Source organism: Nomia melanderi, chromosome 9, assembly GCF_051020985.1.
Source record: "Nomia melanderi isolate GNS246 chromosome 9, iyNomMela1, whole genome shotgun sequence".
Taxonomy (NCBI): domain Eukaryota; kingdom Metazoa; phylum Arthropoda; class Insecta; order Hymenoptera; family Halictidae; genus Nomia; species Nomia melanderi.
Genome location: NC_135007.1, coordinates 10,241,666 through 10,253,850, shown reverse-complemented (window position 1 = coordinate 10,253,850; position 12,185 = coordinate 10,241,666). Strand labels below are relative to the sequence as shown.

Genomic DNA, 12,185 nt, shown 5'->3' with positions numbered 1-12,185 from the left:
CTATTTCGACGTGAATGGACTACACCTGGCTGTGTCGAGTTAAGTACGTTGCGTTCGGAATGCTGATTCCCATTGAAATCTCTTTCTCGGGTATAATCGTCCCTTGTATTACCGTTCGAAAACAATTTCGTGCATCGACTGCGCCAAACGGAACCCTGAAGTACCGGAATAGCCATCCCATTGACAAGGAAACGATCGTCGGTTTTCTTGAATTCGGATTGCAGAAGCATTCCAACTCCTGAATAGAAACGAACTTTGCTAGAAGCCGTTACACGAACAGTCCGGAATCCCTTTGACCTCAATCGAACATCCCCCCAACAAAAAGAAACCTCGGATTCCTCTTAACATTATTTACTTCTGAAGAAACTTTATTTTTCTCTTAATTTCCTTCTTACTATATTTTCCGTTCTTAAGTACACTGCATTGGGTGGACCATTAATGGGAAGGGTATCTTAGTATTTTCTGTCAAGTTCATGATTAAAAGATTTATTAAGATGTTTCAATTTGATAATTGATAAATATCATCTGAAGTCGACAAGGGATGAATAACTTCTTTTAGAATCATTTGTTTGTATACGATTAATGTTAACTGGTAATTCGAAAGTACATACAATGATCTAGATATTAAAATGTCCGGCAATTTAACGTTACTTTTTTCATTACTCCCTGTGATTCTCAACATTATAATAAACTATAGCGTGGAGCTTGTTCCTCCAAACGAAAATTCACCTTCTGCTATGATGTTCGTGAAGGACTTCGCGCGAGTAAGAATGGTGTAACAACAAAAAGTATCGGCGCGTAATCAATGAATTAACACGGCGCAGGTTAAGCAATAACATTCGCTAACTGTTTTTAAGTTTACTGCATTTCCTTCAGCCTTATCCTTTAAGAGGATATTCCCCATTTGCGCATTCCTGATGTAAACAAAATGGATATTCGTTACCACGCGAACGCGATTAACAGCGACACCAATATGGCGGGCGGCAGCCGTTAAACTGTTAATGCGCGCTCGCACGCATTCACTGTAGACTATAAACCGCAGAATTATCCGACTATAAGCAGTGAAGCGGGAGCACATTAAGCAATAACATTGCCGGAGCAGTATGCGAACTTTTAAAGCCGCGAGAGGATTTAAAATTAGGATGAGCGGTAAACAGGATAATCCTAAACAAAAAGATCTCGAGAAACACTGAAAAATACCGAGACTCTCTCCCTCTCTCTGCGCGATCCAACGAAGCCTCCTCAGAAGAAACAAGAGGAAAATGGAGGTAATCGGTTCGAAATTACAGTTGAACCTTGATAATTCATACCTCGGAGGAAGCCAAAAGATCTTCAACTCACAGAAGCTTCATTTAATCAAGTTTCCAAGTGAAACAAGTTCAACGAAAATGCGACTCGTAGACTCTCTAAGGTAACCTCAAAACCAGTGAAAGTAGCAGAACTTTGATTCACGTTGCACTATATAGTTATTCACATAACTGTATACACAAGAGATTTCGTTGTGCAAAGATTGAACCTACAAATCCGAGAATTTTCAAGGTAAAATGCGCACCGAACACGAAATAATTCATGTCAGAGTTTTTGTAGTTCCTTCCGCCCGGGTTTTTATAACGGGGCAAGGATGAATGAAGAAACTTTACGGACTGTAGAGGTTTCCGAGCCGCAGAGGTTCGAGTTGTCTGGGTTCGAAATTACAAGCAAACTCGTCTGTCAACCTGGGACGGTCTCGAACGGACGAAACGGGGAAGCCATTTGCGGCAAACCAAGCATGAAGCGACCGCTCGGTAATCAACGAACAAGCTCGCGACCGAGATCGACCACTGTGATTGCGAGAAATCGCGCGACCCGTCTGCGAAGGGCCTGGAAAAACGAAAGGGCGAGAGAAGGGGAGCCTAGATGTATATCTTCGGCGCGCCTCGCCGGCAGCTTCGAGGCCGCTACCGGGTTGGCCCCCTCTTATCTGAACTCCCCGAGCATAATGTCTCTATCCGACGTCCTAGACTCCGCCATCCCAGGAGAACATTATCGCTCCGAGCACGAAGTTACGATGATCACGAGTTGAAATCCGTGAAACGGTATTACGTCGTCGGTTCTTTCGGTTAATGACATGTTACAGGGAAATCCTGGCGGCGTTTTTTGCTAAGACTGTTTCTCCCCGCTGGAAGCTTCATCGCTCTCCCGTTCCTTTTACGTCCCTGCTCCGGCGCCATCTTGCACGTCAGCCGGCTTCCCCTTTCGAGCGTCGCGCCTGAAGCTTTCCAGATACCTCGGCTTCCTTTGAGGGAAATTGGTTTCAGCATCGAGTCCGCCTGTCTAGGTAATAGCTCCTATGCGTTGCCCAGATTCTCGTGCACAAATTTTGGGCGTCGAGAATTCATTGAATCCAGGGACATTTTTCTTTTTATAGAAAATCTCGAACGCCTTAATATTCAACTCCGCTATTAACACAGATACGTCTAAAGGTAACCGCAAACCTGCGTTACGGAGACTTTCGATCGGTTTATCTCTGATTACCGTACAATTCGTACTGTCGTAGTGTACAAGTTAATCGAGGAGGATCGAGGTTTACCGAGAAATCTGTAGTTCTTTTGTATGAATCTTGTTGGTAGGGGATGATCGAATTATTTCACGGGGGAGGATATTCGTTGCGTTCGATTAATTCTGTGAAGTGTTCGGAATGATCAATGCTCCAGTCCGCGGGAAACGAGTGTCGGCGCACTTGAATGAGATCCTCGAAACCCCCGCGATTCCGGTTCTTGCAGTTAATGCCGCAGTTCCAGGCTCCCGGGTGTAAGCCATGACATTTGGAAAATGAACCCGACGTTCCGGCAGCGCTGCAGCCGGCTTCATTTAAAGTCTGAGAATGCTGCCGGACGCTACCGGACGTTACAGCATTCCCAGACCCTTGGTAACGTCAGCTGCAATATTAGCGAAACGTCGACACAATTTTCCAGACGGAAGTAGGGTTTAGACCACCGCGCAGTTTCAGTTGCGAGATCCTGGCCAGTAAAACCGTGATGGCCTTCCTGTTTTTTTTTTCAAATTAAGAGTGTTCACTTTTGCTCTGTTACTTGGCTTCAGGGTATCCTTCTCTTCTTTCGGTTGATAATAAGATATTGCAAAAGATTAATATGACGAGTCTAAACAGTTTCAATGGAACGAACCATTGGGATGATTTCTGTTGGACTACTTCCGACACATTGATTCACTTTCTGTCATACCTTGCCTCGCTCGTAACGAACATGGATGTTTATTCAATGAAAAATCATGACTACAAAAGCGTCTGCCATAGAAACGAGAGCTTTTAGTCTAATGGAATTTATAAACGACTGGCGGATAACATAAAATTATGAAAACCGGACTACAATGGGGCTCGTGCACTACATTTACGTAAGCGTAATGCGAGTTAACGTACTGTGCAAAAAAATACTCCGCAGCGAACTTATTACTGAACGCTGCACCGTACTATCCCTTTTTAAGAATATTATCCGTGCACCAGTAGAATAAACTTGGATAGGCTCGACTGGCCTTTATTCTTCCATGTGGTGGCTCGAGGCTCGGTCGTTCCGAGGTTAATAGAAATCAGCGAATAAGGAAGTACAAGGCAGATGAAAGTAACGTTGGGGATGGAGATAACGCAGAAGAATCCGAAATCGCTAATTTGAATTATTTTTGATGCAACATAATAATTGACGTAAATTTCAATATAAAAATAACTTTCGAAATAATCGAATCTCGGGAAGATCTTCCACGTTTATTTTTACTGTATCCTTATCTCAATAACAGGGAATGAATATTCATAATACTCAAAACAATCTAGTCCCAAAACTAATATTCTCTGTTTTCCGTTATGTAATTAGTCCTATAACAAAAAACAATCGAATACCAAAATCAGTTTCCTCGGTTCCCTTTGTATAGCATTAGTTCTACAACGGATCATCGTTATAAACAAACTTTCAACGACCCTCGTTCGCAAAGGATTAATTCTCAACACTGGAAACACGCGAATCTCGAAAGCAGTTCCCCCGTTTCTCTTTGACGCGGCGTTCGCTTGCAACGTAGAACGAATGTTGCAACCGAAAGTTGCAAAAATCCTCATCCATAAAGGGTTAATTCGAGCGGAACACGAAGCAGGGTACTCGTAAGTCTCTGTCGCGGGTGCTCGAGTCGCGGGCGTCTTCCGCTGCGCAAAAACACGGCGCGACGCGAAGCTCATTTTCCCGTAAACCACTTCCGGCCCGAAAACGAAGGGACGCGGCTCGACGGGGGCGGCGAAAGTGGTGCATGCGAAACGCGCGTCGAAACTTGTTACTCACGAAAGTGCTTCCGTGACTATCTCCAGGCTGTACAACCCGTAGCACCCGCGGCTCTTACAAGTGGCACGAAAACACGCAAGTGGTTTTCGCAGTATGGATCGCGGACACGTTTCACGAACAATCTCCCCTGGTAATCATATTCGCGTAATCCGTCTCCCGTTGTCGTCACTTCCGCCGGACGCGCAGATTGTTGCGTCCGTGCAATATCTCGGCGGCGTTGCGAACCGTTCGCGTAATTAATCACTTGAGCGTGTGCATATTTTTCTGGTTTCTCTCTTTTTAACGGATTCCTATTAGGGGCTGATAAACGACGTTCACTGTTTCAACACGCGATTAGAGGTCGAAAGTGGCGCGAGCAGTTTAAATTGATTTCGCAGTCGTATTCATAATACAGCCGTGTCGCGGATATCGCTGTCGTGGACAGTACAATATTTTTCACGATTCTTAACACGCTTTCACTGCCACGAGAACTTCCGTTTTGTATAATGTTACTCTCCCGTAGCAAAGGCGGATGGTATTGAAATGAATCGTTAGTAATTTGGCATCGCTGTTTCTAGGTTATACTATTATACAGTTACTTACCTTGCCAGATACTTTTATTCGACGCCAATCTTCTTATAATTTGTTTCAAGCGACGTTAGTGATCGTTGGAATACTAGGTTCTATTACAGTTCCATTCACGGCCACTGCTGTTCAATGAAATTTCCACTACATTTCAATGACATTTCCAATACATTATCGATTGCAACCCCGAAATTGTCCCGTGAATCATTGAGCGGCTTGTCACGTATTTCATAGTAAAGGTGCCATCGAACCCGGCATTCACGAGTATAATGTCGGCCAAGAACCAATTTCTACTCGAGTCGGCACCTGATCCACCCTCCTGCCGTGATTCTCCTTAAGCAGGCCACCGCGCCGGTCTCCTCCGAGCCATCAAGTTGATTTCAACCCTCGTCGTTCCGCGTCCGCCGTTACTTTTTCCGCGCCATTCCCGTTCGTGCGGGCCGCATTTCCGCGCGCAGAAACCGGCGTGTAATAATCATCGCAATTCCATTTTAGTGTCCGTGAACGTCGCCGGTAATGCAACAGGGAAATTCAACGGTATACACAACAAGGGCTGGGTTGAACGAGCGGAACAGGAGACAAAGGAACTACCGGGGAATCGATAGTGTCCAGTTACATCGCGTTCTTAAGCCGATAGCGACCGTACGGAAAATTAAACAGATACAGTTAGCCCAAGCGTCGTTTCACTGGAAACTTGTGTTTCCCGTTTCTCGGGTACTCCGATGAATTCTTGATACTCTGCGTTTGACGTTTCCGTCGAGTCTGTGAACGGAACTTTATCAGATCCTGCTGTATCCTGAATAAAAAACGCTTATTTATGTATTCCATAGTTTAATCGAATCTTTCATTACATTCGTTTAGTTGCTCTTGAAATAAATTACTGAACTGGAGTTTTTGTGTTCCTTGCCAGGACAAGATGCGTGTGTAGCAGATGATAATCTTAGGATAGCTTTCTTCTCTTGACTGTGTACGTTAAAATATTTAATATTGTAAACGGCGCCATAATGGAGATTACGGAGTTATAGGGCAACATTTTTATATCTCCTTGGTGGAGCTTGTAGAGTGCGAAGAGTTAAACCGAACCCTAAATCCCCGCCGAAACGTAAATCCAGCTGTATCCTGAAGAATAGAGAGCGTTAAGCGCCGCGGAACCCAACTTTGACCGGTGCAAACGACCGCGAGTATCTCTTTCGTATCTGGTGCGAATGAAAAGTAGCGGCGGGTAACTTCGCGGCGATGCAGTTAAATCTGGAACGAACAATGCGATACCCGCGGTTTATACGCCCTACGCCGTGGATTGCGTTACAAGCCGCCACGTAGGGAGTAGCCTTAAGCGCGTCGCTGTAAAGTAAAACCGCCGGCTGGTGCCGTAGATTTTCGCGATTGGGGAGATTAAAAAAAAAATATAGAAGGCGCTGCGATAACGGGATTACCTTTCCGCAACGCTTGTTTCTCCTCCCTCCTGTCTTCTCGTTGCCGTTTCCGCGCGTTACCAATTACCCTCGTCCGAGGCACAAATTTCTCTTCGCGTTTCGAAAGAGAAACGTGTTGTAAATTCTTTAGGTTAATTTTTGAATCTTTGAATCTTTGAATCTTTGAACTGTTTGTTTCCGTTGCCTCGGATAAACTGCTGACGATTGCATTTAAAATTGAAATATAGACTTTAACTGCATTTCCATCTCCTGGTATTTTATTAGAAGCTTATACATATCATATTGACAGAACATTTAATTCGTTGTCCCTAAAAAGCCAATTAAGCATAGATCGAAAATTGATAAACATCGTTCATTTAAAGAGAGGAAAGATAAGCGCTTGAACGTACAACGAATTTAATTTACCAACCTATTAATAAATCGATGCTCTTCTCCGCAAAAGAATTAGTTTTTAAATGATACAGGCTTGAAGAGAACCCGTAGAACGAGTTATTTAAATCGTTTAAGTCCCACAGACGTTTTATTTGTTGATGCGTCAGTAGAAAACAGGACGTTTCAATTAAAACTTCTCTGCAACAAGCATGAAACGTAACCAGCAACCCGTGCCTGTCGACGAAGGGAAACGAAGTGAAAGGAAATCGGAAAGATTAATTGACGAAATGATAATATCACTGAATTGAAGTGTGCAACTTCTTTCGACACCGTTTCGACGATCCAACGAGAGAAGTTGTTGAGATAAATCGTTTCACACGAGAACAAGTATTCTATTTAACCACGCCCCTCACAATAACGAGTGAAACTGAACATATCTATCCCAATTTAACAGAAACCTATGTTGTTCCCCTATAAACCGAGTCAAAATAAAAAACAATTCTCCTGTTATCAGTGTTCCACCCCAACTAAAAATGTACTTACAACGAACAGCAAATTTAACGATTAATGTCGAAATATCCCCGACAACGGCAAAGAGAGTATCGCGATGCCCGAAAGCTCCGAACTCATCTGCCGTAAGAATTCGTTTCGTCAACGAGCGCAATTCCGTCGGTTGCGCGACGTACCCTCGTAAAAATCTATTTTTCGGCCGGCCACTCAAAGGGATCGCTTATGCAACGCGCAAGCGAAGCTAAAAATTGAATTTCAATCACGTAGCCGGGGATAATGCGGAGCCTCCGACGATATTTTCGAAATTACGCACAGGCCCGAACGAGAAGAAAAAGTAGCCGGCCGACCGGCCGGCGCATAAAATTGAAAGAGGAGCGTTCCCAGGGGCGGAAATCGGGTTAAAGGCCACCAAGGAGAGCAGCTCCTTTTAACGAAGTTACAGGCTTAATAAGAAGGTAGCGCTATTAGGTCCTAAGTAAACGAGTTAATCCGGCGCACCTGCCAAACCGGAAAGTGTAGCGACGTGCAGCAACATCCGATAGACGTCGAGTCCTTTTAACTTAACGACCTCATAAACCAGGTATCGGCCTGGTAATATACGAAACCCTCGTTCCCCGATTCCCTTCCATCCTCGTTCGACCCTTTTTTCTTTTCTTGGTTACCTCTTTTTTCCTTCGTTCGTTCTTCCGACTCTTATCCCCGGCGATCAATTTATAAATACTTACAACCACCTTGGACCGCGTCGACCGTGTCAGCCGTCGTGGCCCGCAACCCCGCCGTTATTATTCCCTTATTCTCTCGCGTTTAATTGAAGGTTTCTTTGTACTCTCAGTCCTGGTTACTTTCATGCGCCGTGATTACATCCCACGGGAACGGTCCATCCTGCTACCGATCGTTAATAATTCTAGAGCTGACAGCGGCGTCAGCCTATCATTTCTTCCGCACTTTTCTTCCGTTTATCGCAGAAACGTGCGTCTCGTTATATTGTTACCCCTTTATCGTGGTAGAACGCTTTGCCAAGATAATCCCGTCGGTTCCACGGACAACCCTAGCCCGATAGAGACGATCTCGCTAACCGCGATGAACTTCGTTATTAGAACGTTTTCGATATCCCATTAGATTTTATTGTTTCAGCGCAACTGCACGATGATTCCATTTCTACGGGCGGACGTACTTACGTTACCCCTGCGTTATTGGATCGAGTCAGAAATAACTTTATTGCTCTTCATCCGTTCTTTCTCTTTTTTCCATTTTATACCGATCGAGGAAACCGCGACCCGCATTCTCGATTATTATTGAACCGCGATCGAGTTACGGTTTGAGTTATTTGGACAATCGAAGGCTTCCGCTACGCGGAATCGTTAGGGATTAGAAGAATATCAACTTTCTGCTTTGTTGTATATTCTTTTGTTCAGGCGAGTATTTTACTGAAACATTGCCGATCGTTTCAATGTCGAACAAAGGTTGCAAGTGAATTTGAAAATTGGAAGAATACTGATACCAGCGTTTCAGCTTATTTTAATTTTGATCGAGCCGAAGGACGGACGAAGTTCGGCTTATATGAGAAACACTGATCTCCCCGTTGTATCGATGCACAGGCGTCAGAAGTAGCGTGATGGAACGAAATGTGCGTACGGCGGTCGTAAATAGCTTGCTGTAATTTGCTGCATCTCGCGGAGCCGCACAGTCGACAGGAAAATTGCAAAATACGACCGGCTCCACCTGTCGTAATCGCGGCAGTTTATCCTAATACGCGAGATATCGTAGACAGGGGTGTGGTATCAAGGAGAAAGACGTAATCGCTTTCGTAACAGGCACCAGACCCGACAATCATTCCCACCGATCGAAACATTCAATTTTATGGTCCGATCAAACCCTGCTAATTCCAACGATCCTTGCTACACTTCTTTGTTTCCTCAAAACCTTGCATTCTTACGGAGCTCGTTGCTCGCTACGTAAATCAATTTTGAATACTTCGTTCACAAAATATTCGTCTTTATACTTCAATGGAATCAAATGTTGAATAATACAGCAACGACGACTGATAAACATTTTCCCTTCAGAAGTAGAAAAAATTATTTTCAAATTTTCCATAATGATTGTCGTATTCTTGTTTCTTGATTATCATCGATCGTCTTAGACCCAGCGCTATTATTATTAGCCTATCGACGAACCTAGTTATCACTAGGTTAAGTTACAGATGAAAGTAACCCGGCGATGAGTATGAGTTTCGGGCGGCGAGTTCGCATCGACAAATGGCTCTGAAAGTTTTCATCGGTGCGTCAAGTCGTAAATGTCAATTAGTAGCAGTTTGCCCTTCGAAAAAAGGAAGACCACGGGGGATCTACCTGCTGTAACGCGCGACGCGTCATTATCCCTTCATCTGTTGCCGATGGTATCTTCGTGTTCTTGCTAATTAGCACCTATACCCCGTTGATTGTAGCCTATAGCGAAATTCTTAACAGCGCATTCACGCAGGGACACGTAGCCCGGCTTCCAGGGAGCGGTTGCAGGAAATTGAAGAGACACTCGAGCTGTCGGTTAATCCGAAACTCTTCAAATCTTAATGAGAAAATCTTTAATTAATATTAACCCGAGCACTTTGCAGAATCTAATAATATACTTCACGGTTCGATTAATTGTACATCCGTTCCGATTACGTTCGAACGCTCGGCGATAGTTTCATCTTCCGATTCCTAAATTTCCCTGCATACGCATTAATGTTTACTCGTGGCGTACACAGTTGTTCCGATTAGAATTCAATTGATTAATTAACACTAAACCTACCAGACGGGTCAAAGTGACCCATTCGTGATTTCTTCTTTTTGCAATTAATAACCCTTAGCACTCCAGATTGTTTTATAATTTATCAACAACTGTGACTAATTTTTATGGTATCTCCAGTGAAAATGAAAAATGCTATAACATTCCTTCGATCTTTTATTTTCCTCCTCAGTACGAAATTTGGATGTGTCGAGAATCGAATAATTTTAGGGTAGTTTCTTTGATTCGTTGAAATATTTGATATTATAACTGGTGCAATATTGGAGCCTACAGAGTTCAAAGGGTTAAAAAGGTAACAGATACTTCTCTGAGAAATTATTGAAGAAATTGATTTAGCAATACGCAAACTGAATTGCAAATCAATTAAATTCTCGATAGATGTACCCTTGAAGTTGCTGAACTGCTCGGTAGGTTTGGTGTTAACGTCGAACGAGATATTAATTTTAAAGCGATCTGGACGCCGCGATGAAGCGTGCTGCGATTCGCTGCAGAAATTCGTCTGCAACCGTCTCCGAGGGTTTAACAAGAGAATTGGAGCTCGCGGCGCGTCAAGCTCGAATCAGCGACTGGCGTGAACAACTTCCGGAATCGCGGACAACAATATTAAGCGGCGGGCAAAAGGATGAAAGTAAACGGGGACGGGTGGGCTCCAGACACTTTGTCGTTCCGAATAACTTCGGAAACTAATAATAATCTTAGCTCATTAAACACCGTGGAAACTTAATTACCGAATTCCCGCCGCTTTCCAGGCATCTGCCCCCACGGCGGCGTATAAACTCGGATACAAGCCACCGCGAAACTTTAAATCTCGCAAGTTTATCGCGTCCCGCGAAGGAGCATTATTCACACACGTAGCCGCGTTTCCGCGCGTTGCGCCGGCGTTCCTTTCCCGGTGAAACGATGCGAACGCGTGCACAGGCGCCCCGCAACAAACGCGCGGCCGAAGTTGTCCTAACGCAATCAAGTCGCATTGTCTTGCGCGCGGCGCACGGACAATCGCTGATGCGTCTGCGAGCAACTGCTTCACCATCGAGTCCATTGCTTTTTGTTTCATTGATTTTGAAGAGTGTCCTTATGCGTTACGTGGAAATGGAATCCTTTGACTAACCCCTTTGACGCAGGATCTTTTTCCGTACCTGTTCCCGTAACACCCCTTCGTAACATGTTCGCGATCGCTTACGAATTTTTGTCTACTTGGATGTTAGACATTTGCGGCAATTGGCGATTAACAGTTTCTTCGTTTTCAATGGATATTACAACGGCGAAAAATTAATCTGCTAACACTAGAACCATCGGGTATTCAATACGATTGGGGACAATTAGGATTGTGATTGTAATAAACCTTGTGAAGAGATTTTTTAAGTTTTGTCGAATATTTGTTATATTGTTTAATTGAAAGTATTAAGTTGTTGAATAATTTTTGGTATTTAATACCTGGATTAATGAATTATGTAAAAGTATGAAATGTATGCTTTGTAATAATAAACCATGGTTCTGGAACAAGAGAAACATATTCGTCTGTATTCTATTTTCGGAAGAGAGGAAAGAATATGTCGTGAAAAATGTGGAACGCCAAGAACATGAGTTAGCGCGGGGCGCAGTGTAAAAATGCGCAAAATGCAAAAAACAATAACCGACTTTGCAAAGCCGTGTCGCGTGGCTTGTGTAACAGGTCATCGCAGTGGGACTCAGGTGCAGTTTGCATCAGTTCCTTTTATCAACGCTTTTTAGCGATATTTCATTACTCGCGCGGATTCTGCGAACCCGAACTATGCCATTAAGAGTGCAGATTTATATTTCAGGTGTCAATTATATTAAATAAAAGAGTATTCCAGAACCACTATTAAAATACGAACATGATCAATCATCGCTGAAAATATCTAACAGTTGCTAAATAAATCTGTACAGAAAATATTCTCTGGGAAAACTGTATAAGATATATTATCCGACAACTCAGTTTCTAGCTTCTTAGTTTTTTTCATTTATACAATTCAAATTCTTAAGATCATCGAAAAAATAGAATTACGATGGAAAATTGTTTTTCCTTATAAATACCATAAAAATCCTTGCACCTTGGATATCCCCTATACTTTTTAGTATTGGGCATATTCTCTACAATTTCGCATTTCCAAATTTTCTATGAACTCCTGAAAATTGGTAATCAGTTTAGCAATGTAACCTGGCGGATCGAAATGACTCCGCCACT

The 12,185-nt window shown here is 43.4% G+C and overlaps 1 protein-coding gene across 1 annotated transcript in view; it reads left to right on the top strand.

The window, feature by feature from the left end:
• The window catches only part of alpha-Man-Ia (alpha-Mannosidase class I a), a 611,213-nt gene that overhangs the window by 579,623 nt on the left and 19,405 nt on the right, over positions 1-12,185 (top strand). The window lies entirely within an intron of this gene.